Source organism: Macrotis lagotis, chromosome 8 (assembly GCF_037893015.1).
Source record: "Macrotis lagotis isolate mMagLag1 chromosome 8, bilby.v1.9.chrom.fasta, whole genome shotgun sequence".
NCBI classification, from domain to species: domain Eukaryota; kingdom Metazoa; phylum Chordata; class Mammalia; order Peramelemorphia; family Peramelidae; genus Macrotis; species Macrotis lagotis.
Genome location: NC_133665.1, coordinates 148,997,048 through 149,020,111, shown reverse-complemented (window position 1 = coordinate 149,020,111; position 23,064 = coordinate 148,997,048). Strand labels below are relative to the sequence as shown.

The following is a 23,064-nucleotide window of genomic DNA, read 5'->3' as shown; positions in this document are numbered from 1 at the left end:
TCCAAAAACTCTTTTGCATCTCATAAATTTTAGCTAGTACTCTAGGGGGAAATTTTCAGGGATAGATAAGATGCTGTGGAAGCTTACTGTTCTACACTTTGGCCTTCTCCACTCAGTTATTGATATTCTAATATCTTTAAAAAGATTTCTACATATTAAACACCATGACTCCTTTGCACATTCCTGACCTCCAAACTCTTTCTTCTTTACTTTCCTCTCTCTTTATCCAAATAGTAATTCAGAGCTATAAAAATGATAGGGTAACAGGTTTTGTCCAAGTATGCCCAAAGGTAGAGGGTATTAATAATCCCTCCTATTAGCACAGGAGGGAGAAACAGCTGTTTAACTCTCATTTTGCAAGAATAATTGATTAAAGTAGGAAATTACTGCAAAATAGAAGAAGGCACAATGCCTTCTTTATCTCTCTACTGGTTGTCACAACTCATATGAACTCCCCATGACCTGGCTCCACCATATCTAATTCTGATGGGTTGAATTCCTTAGAATTGGTCTCTTCTCCCTCAGGGGTCTCTTTCCATCCTCTGCAATGGTGCTTGGGGGGTGGTGTGAGGAGAGAACATTGCATCTTTCTCCCCACTCTACATCCTCATGCATTTATCTTAGAATGTTGATTTGAGGGTGCTTTTCATTCTTCTTATTCTGGGACATGTTTTTCTGGTACTTTTGAGGTCACAGAATTTCTAGTTGTAGATTTTCCTATCCATTAAATTACAAATCAAGACTTGATGTCCCCATGAATCCTGCTCTGTGTACGCCAAGACACAGTGATCTCTTTTGCATTTGACATTGCTTCTTAACTCATTCTGATGATGTTTGGTGCTATGTTTTCTCTGACTGCATTTTGTCAGTTTGCTAATTCAATAATTTGCCCTATCCAAAGTTATTTTAGAAGAATGTCATACTTATCAGTGTTCAAATGTTGGTTTGATTGTAAGGCTGACCTGGCTGCTTCTGACCTAAGGGGACATTTTCATGGTCTCAGACTGTTAGGAATAATTTCAAGGATTTGATGATATGGTAGGATATGACATATGAAATCTGATTAGGAGAGTAGAAGAGATCTTGCTTATTAAGAGTATAAGATTATCTTGAAGGTCAGATGGACCAGTGACCTCTACCATAGGACAACCCTTTTTTCCTGTAAAGGATTTGAGGCCAAATGGACCAAACATATTAAAATATTAATTTGGTCTTAACAGTAGTATATACTATAGAGTATATAAAGCCAATAAATATGCTTTTAAAGGCAAAGGGACTTTAAGGATCATCTTCCCTAAGTTATTCTTTACAAATGAACAAGCCAGGGCCAGAAGAGGTGAATTAACTTGCTTATAGCCATATGTTCTGCTTAGTTTCCAAGATAGGAATGAATCTCAGGTTATTTACTATCCTTTTTAATCTTACCTTTTCTCTGTCTAAAATGTACTTTCTTAGAGAGTTCACCCCAACTCTCTAGATCTCAGTTTCCTCATCTCCAAAATGAATGGATCAGATTAGATGGCTTTTAAGATTCTGTGTGATCGTAAATCATAAAGGAGAGGCAGTGTTGTCCCCACAATTATATGTGCACATTCTGGTTTGATCTGAGAATCTGCTCTAACACAACAGGATCACATAAGACCATGAGGCACAAGGTATCTCCAATAGAATTGCAATGGGAAATAAGGACTCTGGTTGTCTGAAGGAAGGAAAGAAGAAAATACTATTGTTAGATGCAGACTACACAACAACTGTCCCTTCTCCTCAAACCCATCTTCATTTTCCTCCATTCTCAGCTCTACTTCTCCTTCAATGATGCACTAGGGGATCATCCATTAAAAGACCAAATCCCTGCCACCCTTCACTATGACTTGTTAAGCTTCAACTTAACAAAGCTCCTGCCATATGATTTCTCAATTCCTGATCCTTGGCTACTGAACACCACTGGAAAAAGTTTGAAATTTATGTAATTCTACTTTTTATAATATATGGTATGTCAGTTTTCCAAATCTTACCATTGATCATGCTAGAATGTCTTCTCTTCCCCTTTTTTTTCTGTTGAATATTTCTCTTGCATTCTCATGTTCTTCTTCCTTCAACAATGACCCTTTCTTCTTAGTCCCCATATAAGACAAATAAACAATGTCACTTGAATTATATTATAATTACTTTTGCATGGATAATATATTTGAATATCATCTCCTTAAGGGTAGAAACTATTTCTTATCTCACATTTGTATCTCAAGAATTGCTTAGGACAATGATTTGCACCATAGATAATACATTTTGTTGATAGGGTTAGTTCTTTACCTGAAGACCATATAGGCATCTGCAAATACACATCCAGTTGCATTTCAGATTCATTGCTTTCTGGGTCTGTCTCAGAAACTGCTTCTAAAAATTATTTTCTCTCCAAATTGGGAAAATATTAATATTTAAATTCAAACAATGTAGCTAGAATGTGACTCCCATTTCTCACAATGCAATTCTTTTATATTATGGACAGAACACTGAATTAAAGCTCAGTGAGGATATTTAATGTCCTAAACAAAGTTGTTGATACATTTATATATCATGAACCAGCACTCAGAAGCCATTCACCTGAAATTATCCCCCTCCCCCAGACTTTTGCTTTTCTCTTTCACTCTTAGTGCAGAAAGTTTGTAATCAGAGATGTTAGCCTCCATTTCAAGGCTAATGAAGATTGAATGTTATATATTTTAGACTTTTGAAATTCACTTTCAACTCCTGCCCTTATTTTTCTCAGGGCAGTAATAATCAGCTTTCATTGAGGAACTCTTAATCTTACGAGTTTAAATGTTTTCCATCTTTCTTGCTCACATCCTCAGTTCTGTCTCCCCCCCGCTTCTTTCTGTTTATTGTATTATGTCTCAAGATCCCTGACCATACACAATTAGAAGCTATCAACAGTGTTAAAGCTTGAATAAAAGGAATGAACATGTTTTGAAAAGGGTTCATTTAAAGGGAAAGAATAGTTTAAAATGCATATAAGGAGAAATAAAATATTTCTTTTGTAGGGAGGTACAATGCCTAGTTAAGTAAGGCAGGTTGAGCTGCCAATCCCCCATGAACCTGAGCCCCTGGCTGCAATTATTTGAGGAATTCATCCTGCTCTCCCTTAATTGAGCAGAGAATGCCTAGCAACTCATCCCTTTTCTGGAGGGTGACTTCCCTATCAAACTTTGTACATATTGTCTTTTAGGAAGAAGGAAAAAAGGGCTATCTACTTCAGTCCATTTACTTACTTCTTGCTGTATCTATTTGTATTTTGTTTTCTGGAATGGTCTCTCAAATAAGCACTCAGCTCTGACTCTGAATCACTAGCTAACTTGGACCAGCAAAATCCAAACTGGGTTTATAACCATTTAATAATTTAGGTTTCCTTGCTTTTAGATTATACCTTTTGCCATTTTTCCTATATGCATTTGCATTAGAAAGAATGATATAGATACATTATCTCTGTTGAAGAGTTTCAAGTTGTAACAATAAAACTCTAATAATTCTAAATGCTGGCCGCATAATAGTCTAAGATAATGACAAAAGGCTTTCTTCATTGGTATTGGTCAAAGAAGGAAGCAAATAAAGGCACATAAGAGGGGAGTATGTCTCCTCTCCTAAAGATTCAATGGGGATGAGGTGGGAATTGTATGCTTGTTTCCATGACTATCTCAACACTGATTGACACAAAGCATCTCTAGACTATTCCTTCATCCTCATTGTATGTCTTTGGGACCTAGCTCTCTTCTTGCTGTGATCAGATGAGCAATTATCTCAACTTGGAAAATTCAGTATGTCTGCCTTTAAGAAATCTCAAACTAAATATCCATTAGGCTTCTTAAACTCAACATATCCAAAACTGAGTTTTGTTGTCCCTCCCCAAGTTCCCTGTTCCCATATTCAAAGTTCCCATTATTGTCAAGGGTAACAGCATTCTCCTAGTCCCCCAGGCTCACTATCTAGCTGTCACCCTGAATTCTTTGCTATCTTTTACCACTCCTTTTCAATATCTGGTCTGCTGTGAAGACCAATTGATTTCACCTTTTCAATACATCTTGAATAGGTCCCCTTCTTTCCTTTCTTACCATGCTGGTACCATCCATTGTTGCCTCTTGCCTGGACTATTTCAACATCCTGCTAGTGGGTCTGCTTACCTCATGTAGCTCCTTCTTTACATACCCCCAAGAAATTTCCCTAAAGTATTGCTTTATTTTACAACTATACTCAATAAATTCTAATGTCTCCATATCACCTCCAAGATCAAATGCAAAATCTTTGGTTTGAGGGGCAGCTAGGTGCCACAGTGGATAGAGCACCGGCCCTGGAGTCAGGAGGACCTGAGTTCAAATCCGACCTTAGACACTTAATAATTACTTAGCTGTGTGGATTTGGGCCTTTGCCTTGCAAAAACCTAAAAAAAATCTTTGGTTTGCAGTTCAAAATCCCTTATAACCTACCTACCCCTTATATTTACAGTCCTCTTAGATTGTGTATCTCCCCCAATACTATTTGATCTAGTGAATCTGGCTTCTTGTCCATTTCTGCAAATTAGACATTCCATCTTTCAGCTTTGGACATTTGTTTATATGATGTTTTCCTGTGTCCAGAAGAATGGTCTTTCCTCATATCCTCCTACTGAATTCCTGGTTTCTTTTAAGTCCTAACTAAAATTTCTTCTTTAATAGGAAGTCTTTCCCAAATCTCTTCAATCTAGTGGCTTCCTTCTGTTAATTATTTCCTATTTATCTTATATTTAACTTGTTTGTAGTTATTTCTTTGCTTGTTGTCTCTCCCATTAAATTATGTGCTTCTAAAGGACAGATTTTTTATTTTTTAGTTTTTTTTTTGCAAGGCAAATGGAGTTAAGTGGCTTGCCCAAGGCCACACAGCTAGGTAATCATTAAGTGTCTGAGACTGGATTTGAACCCAGGTACTCCTGACTCCAGGGCCAGTGCTTTATCCACTATGCCACCTAGCCACCTCCAAGGACAGTTTTTCTTTATATTTTCTGGGACTTACCATAGTTCTTGCTACACAGTAGGCATTTAATAAATGTTTATTGATTGACTGACTGGCATAAGGATATTGCTGGCCATAAGCTAGTCACACATTTCTGCCTAACCAGGAAACAATTCATTTCTCTTCCACATCTAGTAATAATTTGCCTGTCAGACCTCATTGGCTTCCAGGTTAATTTTTATGTACATTTTAATGGTCTGTCATATACTATGTCTTCCTTCTTTCCCTTGTGTTCTCATTCACAGTCTATTCTATCCATAACAGATTTGACCTTCTAAAAAGATAAATGGAATGCTGAATATTTATTAGACTAACCTTAATTCTCATCTAATTTTAAAAAATAAATTTTTGTTATAGGATCTGTTTTGATTTTAGGGAATGAAAATTGTTTAAAATTTTATAATAAACAAGAGTTAAAGTTCTTCTCCCCTCCATCTTCACACATTCTATTTCTAAAAAAAATTTCTCTGGCATCTTGTGACAGAGCAGCTAAGTAGCGCAGTAGCTACAGCTCTGAATCTGGAGGCAGGAAGAACTTGTTCGAATCTAGCTTTGGATGCTTATTAGCTCTGTGACTCTGGTAAATCATTTAACCATGGCCTGCTTCAGCTTTCCCCTCTGTGGAAAATTGTGAATAATAGTATACTTACCTTCCAGGGTTGTTGTGATGTTCAACTGTGATGATAATTGTGTAGCACTTAGCTAAGTAGGTGCTTAATATATATAAGCTGTTATTATTTTTATTATTTTTATTATTATTGGCATAAGGTTTTATACAGTATGGTCCCTATCATCAGATATCAGTAAATAAACAATGGATGATTGAACTTACATATGATAGTCCTTTAATATTAAAACACTGCTGAACTGCAATGAGCATGCCATTTCAGCACACCATGGTGAGGACCTAAAGGGGAAATAGAAAACCTATTGGGAAGTCAGTAGGACTATGACAACATTATACCATAGCACCCAATTGTGAGGTGCTGTAGCCATGAAAAACCAGTATGTGGCATTCTTCTGGATATGGGTAGATCTTTTACTTAGTCCTCTTGGATACTGATGAAATTAGAAAGGCAGAACAAGATGTCTAATCTGATCCGATCCTGAAATCAAGATCCTGAACTTTTCTCTGTATTTTACCCATCCTCCCCAATGGCCAAATAATTAGATAAGCAAGGAGACTACAAACCCAGTTAGAACAACTTATATCTGAACAAGAGACTCCCTAAACTGACATTCATGACAAATGGTCTTTCAGCTTCAGTTAGGTGTTAACCCTTTTTTAAATAGTATTTTATTTTTTTCCAGTTACATGTCAAGACAATTTTTTGCATTTATTTCTGCAAAATTTTGAGTTCCACATTTTCCTCCTTTCCCACTTTCCTAAAATGGTAGACAATTGATATGGATTATATATATGCTATCATGTAAAATCTATTTCCATATTAGTCATAATTGTAAAAAAAACAGATCCAAAGGAAAAAATGACCTCAAGAAAGTATAAAATAAATAGGAAAAAATATGTTTTGCTCTTCATTCAGAGTTCACCAGTTCTTTATTTGGATTAGAATAGCATTTTTCAGGGCAGCTAGGTGAATAGAGCACCAGCCCTGAGTTCAAACCCTACCTCAGACACTTAATAATTTCCTAGCTGTGGGACCTTGGGCAAATCACTTAACCCTATTGCCTCAAATAAAATTTTAAAAAATGGCATTTTTTCTCTGTGAGTCCTTTATACTTATCTAGGAGAATTGTATTCTTGAGAAGAGCTGAATCATTCACAGTTGATTACAGTCTTGCTGATACTGCAATACAATGTCTTATTGATTCTGCTCATTTCACTTTACATCAGTTCCTATGAAGTTTTCCAGGTTTTTCTGAAATCTCCCTGTTCATCATTTCTTATTGCATAATAGTATTCCATCACAGTTTGTTTAACCTTTCCCCAATTGATGGTCATCCCCTCAATTTCCAATATTTTGTCCCCATGAAAAAAGGAATGCTATAAATATTTTTGCCCATATAGGGTCTTTCTTCTTTTTTGGATCTCTCTGGGATACAGACTCAGTAATGGCATTACTAGATCAAAGAGTACATACAATTTGGTTGCCCTTTCACATATTCCAAATTGCTCTGCATAGTGTTTGAATCAGTTCACAATATGTTAAGATTTTTTTGTACTTGGGGCAAACGTTTAATTTGGATATGCCTTCATTGTCTAGGGTACCTTGTAGTAAGATAGAATTTCCTTCCTTAGTACTTTTAATTCGGTCTACTTTTACTTATGCTTTGTCTGAGATCAGGAGAGTTTCTCCTGCTCTTTTTCTTAACCTCAGATGAAGCACAATAGTTTCTGTGGCCAGTCCCTTACCTTTACCTTCTGCTGCAAGTGTATTTTTTGTAAACAACATATTGTTTTGCTTCTGATTTTTGATCCACTCTGCTATCTACTTTTGCTTTATGGAAGAATTCAATTCATTCACAGTTATGAATACTAATTATATATTTCCTTCCATCTTATTTTTACTCCTGTGTATCCTCTTTCTCATTTCATCCTTTTCCCCAACAGTGTTTTGCTTCTGTCTACCACCTCCCTTGAACTGCCTTCCCTTCTGTTAGCCCTTCCACAACCCACCTTTGCTTAATCTCTTCCTCTCCTCCTCTCCTGTTAGGTAAGATTTCTATATTCAGCTGAGTGTGTGCCGTTATTCCCTCTTTGAGCCCAAACTGAGGAGAATAAGGTTCAAGTAATGCCTATCCCCCACCCTCCAATCATTCCTTCTTGAAATAATCTAGCCCATTCTATTTCTCCTTTGCTTCTGCATCCAGTATTTTCCTCTTTCTAATTCCTTAATTATTTTTATATCATTTCCTCAAATTCACCTTTTACCTCTTCTATGTATATTTCTTCTAGTTGTACTATTAGTGGTATAATTTTTATGAATTACAAGTATCATCTTCTCATGTAGGGAATAAACAGTTCAGGTCCATTGACTCTCTAATATTTTCTTTTCCTCTCAATTTTTTTTAGGCTTCTCTTGAGTCTAGGCAATAGAGATCGATTTTTTTTGTTCAGTTCTAATGTTCTCCTTATGAAGACCTTAAAAACCATCTATTACATTGAATGACCATTTTCTCCCTTGAAGTAGTATGCTTAATTTCATCAAATATGTGATTCTTGATTATAGTTAGCTCCTTTGCCTTCCAGACTATCATATTCCATGTCTTCTGATTCTTTAATATTGCTGCTGCTAAATTCTGTATTAACTTGATTGTGTCTCCCCAATATTTGAATTGTTTCTTTCTGACCACTTGCAATTTTTCCTTTACCTAATAGATCTGCAATTTGGCTAGAATGTTATTCTTGGAGTTTTTAATTTAGAATCTCCTGAATTGTTCAGTGAATTCTTTTAATGACAATTTTATCTTTTTGTTCCAGGATATCAAGAAAGTTTTTAAAAAAATAATATCTTTTTTTTATTTTTCTACATGGCAATGGGGTTAAGTGGCTTGCCCAAGGCCACTCAGCTAGGTAATTATTTAGTATCTAAGGCCAGATTGGAACTCAGGTACTCCTGACCCCAGGACTGGTGCTCTATCCACTGTGCCACCTAGCTGCCCCAAAAATAATTTCTTAAAAGATGCTATCTAGCTCCTCTTCTTGATTATGGTTTTTCAGTTAGTCCAAGGATTCTGACATGTCTCTCCTTGATTTATTTTCCAGATTAATTATTTTCCAATGAAGTATTTTACATTTTTTATTTCAAATTTTTTAAATTGATTTTTGATGTCTTCTATCGTCCTTAGTTCCTTTTTGACCTCTCTTCCATGAGTGCCTTCTAGGCTTGAGATCACTTCATGTGGTGTTGTTTTGCATTTTGGGGGGCGGAGGGGTTGCCCATGGGTGTTTTGATATTTTTTCCTTGTCTGAGTTTGTGTCCTGTTCTTCCCTGTCATGCTAATAACTTTCTATGGTCAGAGTCTTTTTTGTTGTTGCTGGGGGGTTCTTGGTTCATTTTTTCCCAGTATTTTCTAGTCTTTTAAATTTGAGCTCTGTTCCTGGACTAGAAGGGGCACTATCTCAGGTTTTTGTGCCAGAGGCTGCAGGTACTGGCTGCTTACGTGGTACTGCACTGATGTTGCTCTGAAGTCCATAGGAGACCTTTGTCTTTGGTGCTATGCTGAGGGAGTAATATAGATAGTCTGGTGCTGGGGATTGTAGGAGTCTGGCAGTTTACCTGATGTACTAGCGTTGGTATCTGGCATGTGCTTAGACCAGTGGGTGTTTCTGTGCTTCCCTGTACAACCCTGAAGCCTAGGACAGTTTGTAGTCTATCAGTACCCCTGACTATGCTGAATCAGATGTGGTGGGGTATCCTGGATTTGGTGTTTGTCTGCTCCACTGAAGTGGGCTATTGGCTTGCTGGGATTGTTCCTGACCTGGCCTGAAGTCCCCCTTTACCTGAGTGAGACAGGTCTTTCCTGCAAATCTCCCAAATTTCTTGGACTAAAAAAATGTTTCATCCTTTCTTTTTGCTGGTTCTACTGTTCTAGGATTTGTTTGGGGTGTTTTATGGATGTATGGAAGTTAATATGGGAGATTTACAGTGATTTACTGCTTACTCCATCATCCTGGCTCCTGAAAGTCCTTTTGGCTGTTCATTCTTAATAGAAGAGTCAGAAGAAATGTGAATTTGGGCAACTTGCTTAGTATCCCTAAGCCTTCAGTACCTCATCTCTGAAATTAAATAAGGGGAGGTTGGATTATATCACCTATAAGTTCTCTCCTAACTCAAACTTTATGATCCTAATAAAAATAATTGAATGATACTTATATAGTTCTGTAAGGCTTGCAGAGTTCTTTACATATATCAGAGGGAAAATGTTAACACTATATTCTACATTTTAGTCAGAAGTCAACCAGAAATTTTTCAAAATGAATTTATCAATATAAATTTAAACATCGTTGTTGTGAAAGTAATATAATATTAATTACATATTCTGATTAATTACCAATAGCTATATTATATATTTATAAGCATATACATGTTTGTATACATCCAAACAATTTCTATCTTGGAGAGATACCACAACTGACATAGTACCCCATGCCCTCCAACATGATTTTCCCCCCAAGAGAAAATTTGATAATATAGGAATCTTGAACAAATAAAAGTCATAATATGTTAAAAAGTAGTTTGGCTTAATAATCACCTCTCAGTTCCTTTTTAGATCACTTCCTTTTAAGTGTTCCTTTCTTTGATTCTGGGATCAATAACTTAACTGTGAATTTTGAAAGAGAAGACAGATCCAGGGGAGTCATGGCACCAATTATTTTAGGTGAATAGGAATGGGATGATTTCATCTAGACAAGGGTTGTTTGTTTATCACTTTTAATCCTTTTTCAAAGAAAGACCCCAACCTTTTGTTTTTCCCCCTCATTTTACTAAAGGAAAAGATTTGGGGAAGGTTTTTATATCGGAGAAATACTAATTCTTAATATTTCTAAAGAAATTAAAAAGGGTTTTGTATATATCCTTTCACAATCTGCTTGAGAAAGAAATGTCCAAACTGATAGTTTCTTCAAGTCCTTTGGCATGTCTCTGTCATCACAAGACATTTTGAAGTCAATATTAATATGAATCTTGTACAGGAAAACTATCAAAACCTGATAAACAATTATACAACTCTGCATGAAATAAAAATTAATGATCTGTTTTAATTAATCCTAAACAATAGTAAACAAAAATCTGGAGAATCAGTTCCCTAAAACCATTTAATACCTCTTTGACCATCCCTTCAAGATTCTCTCCCGAGCTGGTTACTAAATAATTAAGAGATATGTTTCTTTTGGTCAGTACCCTAACATCTTTAGGGGAAGGTTAGAGGCAATGATTTTAAGCAGACATGAGGTATTTCCTGTTCTAAACTTAATTAGGACACTTAATCTAGTCTCTGAGGTCTTATATTACTTTCTTTATATAATTTGGGAAGAGAAAAAGTGAAAGCATTTTAGTGAAGGACACTCTTTAGAAGTGTTAAGTTACCAGTAAAATTTTCTGGAAAGGACTTTATATTGAAGAAATATTCATTTTTTAATATTTGTACCACAAGGGAGATGATAAACAGCTTCATTACTTCATCTGATCCCCATTACAATCCTGTAAAGTTAGTTAGCCAGTAAGCACTCCAATTTTACAGATGAAAAAACTCTGAAACTCTTTTTGTTGTTGTTTTTGCAAGGCAATGGGGCTAAGTGACTTGCCCAAGGTCACACAGCTAGGCAATTATTATGTTTCTGAGACCGCATTTGAACTCAGGTCCTTCTGACTCCAGGACCAGTGCTCTATCCACTGTGCCACCTAGCTGCCCCATCTGAAATTTTTATGATAAAAGTGACTTGATTATGAAAATATGGTTAGTACATGTTTGAGGTCTTTCTGATACTACATATTACAGGGGAAATCGTGGATCCCAATGCCTATCTTCTCATCATCCACTGATTCTTCAACATTGCTACTGGATAGTTAATACATTCTCTCCCAGAAATATTTTGAGTAAGAAATCCTGCTTTTCCCAATGAATGATCATAGGTACAGAGAAAGGTTCACTGGTTTAGCCAAGGTTGTATGCATGGCTAGTGAGTAGCAGAGATGGACCTGAACTTGTACCTGCTTGTCTCCAGGTTAAATGCCCTCAACACTGAGCCATACTACTTCCCTCAGATATCTCTTTTTTCATGAACTTTATTTCCTATCATCAAGGTATGCGAAGAGCTCCTACTTGATGAGATTCAGGAAAGTCTTTCTTCTAAATGTCCCCAGCCTTTAAAGATATCACATTAATATCCATGAGTGAGAATGGAACACAAACGACAAAGTTCATATGTAAATTATAAAGGGAAAAAAAGAACAGCAGATAATGGAGAGGTGGGAAAAAATAAGATCAGTTGTTTATTAGCACTGAATTTTTAAAAAACTCTTTGCATTCCATCATCCTTCTTTAAAGACACAGCTAACTCTATCCCTTATATTACTAATGTCAGTTGAAAGTATCTTCTGATGATAACTAGAATAATAGTAGTTAATGTATATATGGTGGTTTTTAGAGTTTAGATAATTTATGTTGGTTATTTCAAACAATTCTTATGACAGCTACAGGAGATAAGAACTATGATCACTCCCATTTTACAAATGAGTAAACTAAGAGAAGTGACTTGTTTAAGGTCACATGGCCAGTAAACATCAGAGGCAGGATTAGAACAGGGGCTATTATGCCTTTAAGTTCCACCCTCTATTCCCTGTATTATCTAGCTTTATACTTGAACTAAAAGATGATTTGGAAAGAAAGAAATGAAACACAAAGCTAAAGACTGGGCTACCATGACAAATATATCCACTAAGAAAAAAAGAAATATCTTCCTTTTTTGAGTGAATCTTATTTGTCTTAAGAATTTGTGATGTTAAAAAAAATAAAAAAAAAGAATTTGTGATGTTGTTGTAGTTTCCCACCCCCAAATTCTTTTAATATATATGGTAACTTGTTTAGGACATACCAGGACATATTATAGATGATAGCCTAGGACCTTCTCACTGTCTACTTCTATCTCCTTTATCTATATGTGTGCAAAAAGTCTCCAGGTTAAATGCCCTCAACACTGAGCTACACTACTTCCCTCAGATCTCTTTTTTTCATGAACTTTATTCCCTATCATCAAGGTATGCGAAGAGCTCCTACTTAATGAGATTCAGGAAGGCCTTTCTTCTAAATGTGCCCAGCCTTTAAAGATATCACATTAATATCCATGAGTGAGAATGGAACACAAATGACAAAGTGCATATGTAATGGGGACCAAACTACCCTTCCACCTCTTTTCCTCTCTCCTTCATATTTGCAATATTTTCTTCTCATCTCTACATCTAACTTCTACCCCATTGATCAGAAATTAATTGGGAATGGTAAGAAATGCAAATCATCTCCAAAGATAGCAGAGATCTAGAGAAATTAAAAAGAGAACTGTTTTATATATATTCTTTCACTTAATATATTATATTATTCACTTAATATTATATATATATATATATATATATATATATATATATATATATATATATATATTCTTTCTGATTAAGAGAGAAATGTCCAAACTGATAGTTTCTTCAAGTCCTTTGGCATGTCTCTAACCTCAAAAGACTTTTTTGTAGTTAACATTGATATGAATTTTGAACATCTTATGAAATATAGCTATATAACTCAGAATGAAATAAAAATGAAATAAAAATTTATGATCTGCTTTACTAATTACAAACAGTAGTCCCAGAGACCTGCAGAATCAGCTCCCAAAAATTTCATTATCATATGCCTATGAGAGTATGTATCCATATGCAGTCATTGGGAAACAGTTTAGAGCATGAGAGACAGTGTGTTATAATGGGGAAGGACCCTGATCTTAGAGTCAGGGAGACATGACTTTAGATTTCAGCTCAGGCTTATTAGCTATGTAACCTTGTATGAGTCAATTAATGTCTCTGGGCCTCAATTTATTCATTTGCAAAAAAAAAGAGGGGAAGGGGAATTCAGTTCTCTTTTTATGATCCCATAATCATTTAGGATAATGGATATGGGTAAAGAAAAGTGAGTTGGTTTTATAGAGATGGTTTCATCAAATATTTAGTAAGAATACCCAATCTTTTTGAACTGGTGACCGGACCCTAGAATAGACTCTAGAATATTTTGCAAATCTGACTTGATAATTCCAGCTTTAAAGCAGAGTAGAAGGTTGTGGAAACAACCAGTCTGAATTTTTAGAGAAATAGAAAGTAACAAGTAGATGCAATTTATCAGTATAATTAATCAATTATCATTTCATGCTATGGCAATAATAACTTATTATCACTTAATACCCTACTGCAAGGTAGGGATCTCTAGGCTAGTGGAGTGGATAGAAAACTGACCTTAGAGTTGAGAATGTTTGGCTTCAAATTCTACTTTATGTCAAGTTCTGCTGTGTGACAACTCCTTCACCTCTCAGTGTGTTAGATACAATCGAAGGCAATCCAATTTGCAGAGCAGGTACCAATCTGCCTTAGAGGAAGATTTTTTTTTTTCACCAGGGGTTCTTAATGCCAGTGAAATCACTGATATGATCTAAAGATATCTATTATCATATTGTTAAAACATTGACTATTCTCTGTGGTGGTACCAATGACAGCACTTTAGGAAATTTGCAAAAATAAAGAGTTGCCAAGTCATATGGATATAGACATAAGGAAACAAAGCAAAACTTTTCTTTGATTTTTGTTTTATTTTCCAGTTACATGTTATGAAAGTTACACAACAATTATCTACTTGCATATTTATATTGCAAAGTTTTCTACCACCCTCCTCCTCTCAGCTGGTTAACAGTCTAGTAAAAGTTGTATATGTTCATTTGTTTTTAGCATGTGTACATGTTAGTCATTTTGTTGAAGAGGAGGTAGGACTAAAGGTAAGGAAAGAGAACCATGGCATAGCAAGGGAAAAATTTGAGAGAAGTTTTAAAAAAAGTGAATATAATATACATTCAGATTCAATGGATTGTTTTTGTTTGTTTGGTTTTGTCTTTGTTTTCTTTTGGATGTGGATGGTAGTGTCCATAATGGGACTCCTGGGGTTTTACTAGAACTCTGAACTGCCGAGGGGAGCTGCATCCATCATACTTGATCAACTCACAATGTTGTCAATAAATAGAGTATTCACTTCATTCTGCTCCTTTCACTCAGCATCAATTTATGTAATTCTTTCCATGCCTCTCTGAAGTCAGACTATTCATTATTTCCTATTGAGCAATAGTACTCGATAACATTCATATAATTTATTCAGTTGTTCCCTATGTGATAGCATCCCTTCAATTTCCCATTCTTTGCCACTACAAAAAGGGCTGTGATAAATATTTTTGAACTTGTTGGACTTTTCTCATTTTTAATGATTTCTTTTGGATATTTCTTTCTAGTATTGCATCAATGGATCAGAGTATGATCAGTTTTATTGCTCTTTGGGAATAATTCCATATCACATTCCAGAATGGTTGGGTTCACAACTCCACCAACAATGCATTAATGTCCCAATCTTCCCACAACCTCTCCAACATTTATGATTTTCCCTTTTAGTCATCTTAACCAATCTAATAGATGTGAGCTGATATCTCATAGTTGTTTAGATTCACATTTCTCTTAATCACTAATAATTTGGAGCATTTTTATATGATTATTTTAATTTTAATTTTTTCATTTGAAAACTGCTTGTTCATGACCACTTTTCACCTAAGTATTGACCTGTAACCTAATGAATTTGATTCAATTCTCTATATAGTTTAGAAATGTGATTTTTACAGAACCCCAGCTTTCTGCTTTTCTTTAATCCTGGTTGCATTAGTTTTATTAGTGAAAAAAACTTTTCAATTTAATATAGTCAAAATAATCTATTTTGTAATTTATAATGTATTCTATTTCTTGTTTGGTCATGCAAACAAAACTTCAAAGTTAGGAAGACCAAAGCTGTGAACTTCATGATAATAGGCATTTCCCCCACCTTTTGTTACTGTTACTTTTATACTATTTCCTTATTATCCTTGGAATCTCTCTTCTGCTTTCCTTGTCACTGAATCTGGAAAGCAATAAGAAGTGGTAAAAAGAATCTCTGATTTTGAAATAAGATATCCTGTGTTCAAATCCTCGCTCGGCTAAGTAAATCACCCCTTCTAATGTGACCTTGTGTTACCATTTCATTTTCCTTATGTGTAAAATGAAGAGGACTAGAATAGTTCAATTACCCTTTTTCTGTTTATGATCCTATAATCTAGAGGCAGTTAGATGGCATGGATAGGATGCTAGTCCTGGAGTCAGGAAAGACACGAATCTTCAATCTACTTACCAGCTATGTGTCCTTTAGCAAGTTACTTAACCTCTGTTTATCTCAGTTTCCTTAACTGTAAAGTATAGCTGTAAGCTGTAACAGCAGCTACTTCTCAGAACTGTTGTAAGAGTCAAATGAAATAATATTTGTAGATGCTCAGTGCAGAGTTGGCACTTTAGAAATTCTTATTTCCTACCCTTCTTTCAGAAAGTAATATCTTTGGTTTTTATATTCCTTTTAATTCTAACATCTCTCTCCTATTCCTTGCTCAGATAAAAAGCCTTCCTTTATAACAACGACTAAATAGAATGATTTTTCTTTAAAGTTTAACAGAACAAATCCAAAAGTCAATCATATATATATATATATATATATATATATATATATATATATAGTATTCCAATATCACTGCAAAGAAGGGAGACAAGGAGGATCTTCCCCATAGTTTGCTTTGGGGTCAGCCTTGATCATCATAAAAGTGATCATTACAAATTTGCTCATTACAAAAATGTATCATTTGAATTTTTGTTGTTCTGTTTGCATTTTTGTAGTGCTCAGCAAAACATGTCTGTTGTTTTCTCCATTTGGTTTACTTTGCATTTGTTCATTTCAATCTTTCCGCCCTCTATATTTCACCCGTATATGTATATGTGTATATGTGTGTATAAATATACACATGCAAATATGTTTATCGGGTTCTATATGCATATGTGTATGTCTATGCATATATACACATACCTATATCTGTTCATCATTTCTAAGAATGCCGCAATATTCCATTGTATTCATGTACCATAATTTATGTAACATGTAACTGTTCCACAAAATTCTTTCCTTCTTCAAGGAACTCTCCTCCCTTTTCTCATAAGAGTTTACTCTGCATGATAATAAAGGTGCCAGCTAAACCTACTATAATTGTTTGAAAATGATTAGTGATCATGATCTTCCTTTGTTCAATACCCTTCATTTCATTGTAGTTCAACATTACACACTTTTGTAATTTTATCTGTGAGCATAATTCTCCCCTATTTGTAGATTGCAACTCCTTTTTAACATAATTGATGGTCTTCAAAAGTTGTTGTGCCCGACTTGGTGATTAACCTCTCTGTACGTAGCTGGGCTGTTCTCAGAAAACTATCCACTACCAAACCAAGATGTCATATTTAAGAATGTCATTGCAAATTGTGTTGATAATAGAGCCAGTGTGGTATGCTGGATTGAATCTGATCTTGGGGTTATTCTAACACATATCTATTGTATCATCTTTGACAAATTAATCTCAGTGTTTGCGGCAACTCTCTAAGACTATCTAACACTATAAATTATATAACCTGAATTGGTAGTTTCCACTTCCCAATTCAAATTAAATCACTGGTGTAGTCCCTCTTGTTCCCATCTCTTTATTGAATAAAAAGACTGTTAGCTGGCTGAAGTCAGGAGCTACATCTATTAGTAATTCTAATACCCTGTTTGGTCCATGCACTTGTATATACTTAATATGTTATACAATTCAGTAATGTCTACCAACAATAGCGATAATAAACTCCCATTATTCTTAATTGCCAGGTTTATTTGATTCACAACCAATTACAATTTCCCCTAAATAGTCTTGCCAGCAAGAAGTATTGGGGAGTTATTCTTTAGGGAAGCAGCATCCAGCTCATCCATATTTGACTAACCTAATTTTCTTATTCCTAGTCACCCAAACTCAGGGCTACTCTATGCAAATTCATGAGTGTTGTGAATTCTCAAGCCTCAGCATGATATTTGCTGGCAGATTAACACCTGCTTCTCCTCTCTTTGGGGAAATCACAAAAATTGCCTCTCCTGTGATTCAAAGTAGAGGAAACTTTTTCTGAGAAATCTGCACATCAAAAGACAACATAAAGGTCACTTTTATAGAGCATCAGCTGAATTTTAACACAATTTCCCCCCTTTAACCTAAGATATTGCTTCACCAAAGAATTAACCAGGAACAAAAATTGCCTTGGGGACTTTCATAGTACTGGATGGACTTATATCCTTGGAACAGATGTCATTTGGTTCCAGTCGGCCTGGAACAGTGGGCCTAATTGAGTTTAGAGGCACAAATGTATGAAACCCTATGCCAAGGCATAGAACAAATTACTGTTGTTGTTAATTCATTAATCATGTCCTTGCCAATTAACTCATTTGATTAGAACACGGTTCTAAAGAAACTAAAGTCATGAGTCCCTTTCTCTTGTGGTCTAGTTAGCTTTAATTTGTGACAAGAGAAAACACTGGATGGTTGTTTCTCAAATACAAGTTGTTGGTTGAAAAGGGAACTGGATAAGAAAGTATGAATGAATTCATACAAATCTAGGTGTCTTCACCCTTGGGAAAGTAACTAAAAGTGAATGCTCTTTTAATAACTGGTCTGAATTGTGATCTTTGCTTATGAAAGGGAGGCCACTTGCTCCTGAGTGAGTATTAAGCATATCATAAGATCATAGAGAGACTAGGCCAATCTTCTCACACATAAACTGATTGTTTTTACATCTGTGTCTTTGTTCAGGGAACTTGAACTCAATAGTTCTCTGGATAAGCATTTAATAAAATAACTTTTATATAATTTTGTTGAGCTTTTATAGGAATTTGCTTTACAGAGAATTGCTACTGTCGAGGGACTTCATTATAAAGAATACCTCACAAATTAAGTAATATAATAGATTAGCCTTTAAATACACTAGAATAGGGGTTCTTAAACTTTTTGTGTGTCAGGAATCTCTTAAGTTGTTTGGTGAAGCCCTACTCAAAATCAAATAAAATTATTGAAATTTTAATGGAAACCAATTGTATAGGTGGTAGGGTGGAGACAGTACTGGACCTTAATTTAGGGAGAGTCATCTTCCTGTGTTCAAATCTGACCTCTGACATTATCCTGGTTGGAGGACTCTGAGCAAGTCATATAACCTTGTTTGCTTTAGCTCCTTATCTACAAAATGAACTGGAGATGAAGAAAGGGAAACAAATCCAATGACTTTGCCAAGATCGGGCTCCTCAGACACAAAATCTGAATGAACACTATGCTCACATTTTAAAAAAAATTTCTCTAATGTTTTTCTTTCCTCTCCCATATTTTTATTTTCTTCCCTTAGTCCTAATTCCTCATATACAAAATGACTAGCAACCAAGCAGGCTGAACACAACTGAAAACAATGTTCACTAGATTGTTTGCCATTTGATGGGAGATGGGTGGGAAGGAAGAGTGGAAGAAAATTGTGTAACATAAATATGCAAATGGGTGACTATTGAAAAACTTTCATAAGATGCAATTGGAAAAATCAAATAAATAAATACATTGGAAAAGAAAAAAAATGTGGTCATGAAAGGTCAGCATGACTGAAACAATCGAACAATAGCAAGGTGGAAAGTGCCTGTTGTTTTCTATCCTATGGGAAAATGTGAAAGGATTGAAGGAAATCTTCTCTATTCTCCGCAAGAAAGAATAAAGTTTTCCTTGAGAAACGCTTCTCAAAAGAAACAAGGAAGAAAAGAATAATAAAAGAGGAGAATTCTAATGTGTTTTTCTTAGACTTTGTTTTGGTAGAAGTCCAGTGACATCACAGAAGATAATTTGTGCATGAATTATTTTGAAATGGAGTATCATTAGGCTTACTCTCCCTGATTCTTTGAAGTTTAGTGGTAGGACAAAAGTCAAGACAACTGATGATGGCCCAGGATACAGTGGATCACCTTGGTGTCTTCAGAGTTTGACTAAGCTCTTAGCACTCCACAACAACTGCTTTGATTGCCTTCATGACCATCAGAATGATTTGTTCTCATGCACCCATTCCTCCAGGGGAAGTCTTCAAATATTCGTGGTAGTCTTCTCCCTAACTCACCAATAGTTTGAGTCTTGCTAGTTACCTTCAACCTGGCTTAGTGTGTCTGTTGAGATGGTTTGCTGAGGCCGCCTTGTTTGCTATGGATTCTGAGAACCACAGTGAGAACTGGGTGAAGGTAGACACTAAAGGGGTCCTGGAAAGGGCTCAGAAAACCCTTATACTAGAGATGCTAGCTGGAGGGTGAAAGAGATGAACATTTCTACATATGCAGTAGGTATGAAATTCCTCTTGCAAAGGACTGAAGTAGGGTGAATCTGCTTCTAGTGTTTTAAGGAATAATGGTGTAGACCCAAAGGTTCTACAGGAGAGAAAGAGGTCATACAGTATTGGTCAAATGGAGAAAAGATGAGCAATAATAATTAATGATACCCTACCTGAAGATGACTAAGGCAGCTGCTATTTATTAACTTGGCCTAAAGGGTAAGAGACTGGCCTTCATCCTTGGAAGGAATTTCAGGGGATGGAAAGACAACCCATGAAGACTTATTAATGGTGATAACTATTACCCACTTCAGATGATTTGTGTAGGGACAAATGAAACTACCAGAAGGAAACTAGATGTTATTGCTAAGGATTTTGAAGTTTTGAAGATTTGAATATTTTGAGGCAGCAATATCACATAACAGGCACATAATAAATATTAACTCTTTTCATCAGAGATATCAATTAAATCTAGAGAATAGGATTTAGATTTATAGACAATGGCTTAAAACAGACATGTTTATGATTGGTTGCTTAGTCACAAGTATTACATATTTTGTCCAAAAACATACTTATGGAAGAGGGATATATTTGCATTTGTATGTGTACATATAAATGTAGATTTCAGCTATATCTACATATCTACATATATGTATGTATCTATTTATCTGTCTCTATGTCATTTTCTACATGGAGTTTTCTGAATTCAAATAACTGAATCTTAAACTGACAAAGAAAAGAGAAGGAAAAACTGTTAACATATATGTACCAAATCAAATGACATAAAATGTAACATGTGAAGCAGCAGCCAAAAAGGAAAAAGAAACAGAGACCAATTATTGACGGGAAAAAAAATTCAATTTGAGAGCCAGCAACAATAATAGTAATCTCTAGTATTTTTATTATTCCTATTATTTGCTAGTCTGGTCTAATTTAGAATTATGATCTTATTTGACCCTCATACCAACCCTTTGATGTAGGTACTATTATTATTATTATTATTGAAGAAACTGAGGCAAAAAAAGATTATATGCCTTGTTCAGGACCACAAAGCTAGTGTGAGAGACCAGATTGGGATTCATGTCTTCTTGAATAGAGATCCAGTACTCTATCCATTGTGCCATGTAGTTGCCTCAATCAAAACCATGACCTCAAATGCCTTTGTGCAAATAAATATATTCAGGACACCTAGAGATGGTAAAACAAAGAGACACAATTAGCCTCATATATTCTGTTTTTTTTTTTTTTTTTTTAGCCTCATATATTCTTAAGAGTAATTGGGACAGGATTCATGACAGGAATGACTCTGGGAAGACACATCTTATTCAAAAAGAAAAGAAGAAATTTTAAAAGGTCAAGGGAGAGCAGCACATATAATAAAAGGATACTGTTATGAAAAAATAGTACATAGTAGAAAATATTGATCAATAGAGAAAAAGAAGTGTTATTTTGTGGAAAATATAATAGAGCCCACCAAAATGGAAGAAAGATTTAGATGATGAGCCTAGGAAACATATCAATCTGTCAGATGTCAAATGGGGAAAAGGGCAACTTCATCTATTCTGATATCTTCTGGAGCTCTCAAAATCTCTTAAGTAGAAGAGATGACAAACACAAGGCGTTATTAATAATATCATCCTGGGGCGGCTAGGTGGCGTAGTGGATAAAGCACCGGCCTTGGAGTCAGGAGTACCTGGGTTCAAATCCGGTCTCAGACACTTAATAATTACCTAGCTGTGTGGCTTTGGGCAAGCCACTTAACCCCATTTGCCTTGCCAAAAACCTAAAAAAAATAATATCATCCTTCTGTAACACCAGTGGATGTTTTTCATGGAAGATATTTGACCTTTCTTCTTCTCTCCCCCATCCAGGAAGGGAAAGAGCTAAATCTAATCTATGTCTCATCTATCTCATCAAAGCCTTATCGGTTTCTGACTTTCCTTTTTTCATTTCTAACATCACTGCTAGATATTTAATTAATCGAATATGATAAACAACATGCTGACTTTTAGTTTATGGTGAGTATATGACCTTCAAGTACACCTAGCCCTTGTCTGCTGTTTTTATGGAGTTCATAATAAATGAAAAGCTAAAAAATCACAAAAAGTTATAGCCCTAAATTAGGAAATTTCCTAGCATTCAGATAAATATTTTGCTTTTTGTTCAACTACAGCTATGACACTTGGGATCAGGAATCAGGAAATACTTGGGTTAAAGAAATAAACAGAATATATATATATATATATATATATATATATATATATATATATATATATATATGTATGTATGTATTTGCAAGGCAATAGGATTTAGTGACTTGTCCAAGGCCACACAGATAATTATTAAGTGTCTGAGGCCAGATTTGAACTCAGGTACTCCTGACTCCAGGGCTGGTGCTCTATCCACTGCACCACCTAACCACCCCTAGAATATATTAAAATGTCCCTTACTGGATAGTGTGCAGAAGGAAATTTGTGGAAAGAACCTATCTTTTGGATGGAACATTCCTCAGTCTTTGAAGAGGTGTTTATACCCTATAGGTTAAGTTAAAGTTCTCGGTTTAGAACTGCTTGTAAGGCCCAGTGACTCACTGCCATCTATCTCTTCTCTGCTTCTGTTCAGTCTCTTTTTTAAATTGGTTCTTTTAGTTTCTTGCTTTGGTTATCACCAAATTGGGACAGTATTCACTACAGGAATGACTATAGGAGGACGCATCAATCAGCAGTTCTTTCCAGTTCTACTTACCCTAGGCATGGCAGAAGATGAAAATGGAGTGACTGCAGTTAATAGGAAGTTGAAGCTGAAGTAAGTGGATGAGAAGAGATCACCTGAATGTCCTCAGTGAGTTTCTTACTAAGTATATGAACCCTGTTGCAGGCTTGTCAAATTGTGACAGCTGTTGAGTCAGTGCCAATCAGTTTTTGAAAGACACTGGAACAAGTGAGAATTGGACAAGAACAAATATTTTATGAATTTCGCAAGAGGATATAGGATTATGTGGAAGAAACCTGTTTTAACAATGTTGTAATTATTGACATGAAAGGCTAAATCCAAACTCAGT

General features: G+C 35.4%; 1 long non-coding RNA gene across 2 annotated transcripts in view; it reads right to left on the bottom strand.

The window, feature by feature from the left end:
* Positions 1-1,454: 1,454 nt before the first annotated feature.
* The window catches only part of LOC141494996 (uncharacterized), a 58,917-nt gene continuing 37,307 nt past the window's right edge, over positions 1,455-23,064 (bottom strand). Inside the window, exons 2-5 of one of the 2 annotated variants that reach the window (XR_012470614.1) lie at positions 13,995-14,120; positions 5,870-5,944; positions 2,016-2,114; positions 1,455-1,699 (exon numbers count right to left, since the gene is read on the bottom strand). This is a non-coding gene — a long non-coding RNA (uncharacterized LOC141494996). The remainder of the gene's footprint in view (positions 1,700-2,015; positions 2,115-5,869; positions 5,945-13,994; positions 14,121-23,064) is intronic. The other variant, XR_012470615.1, reaches the window with a different exon arrangement.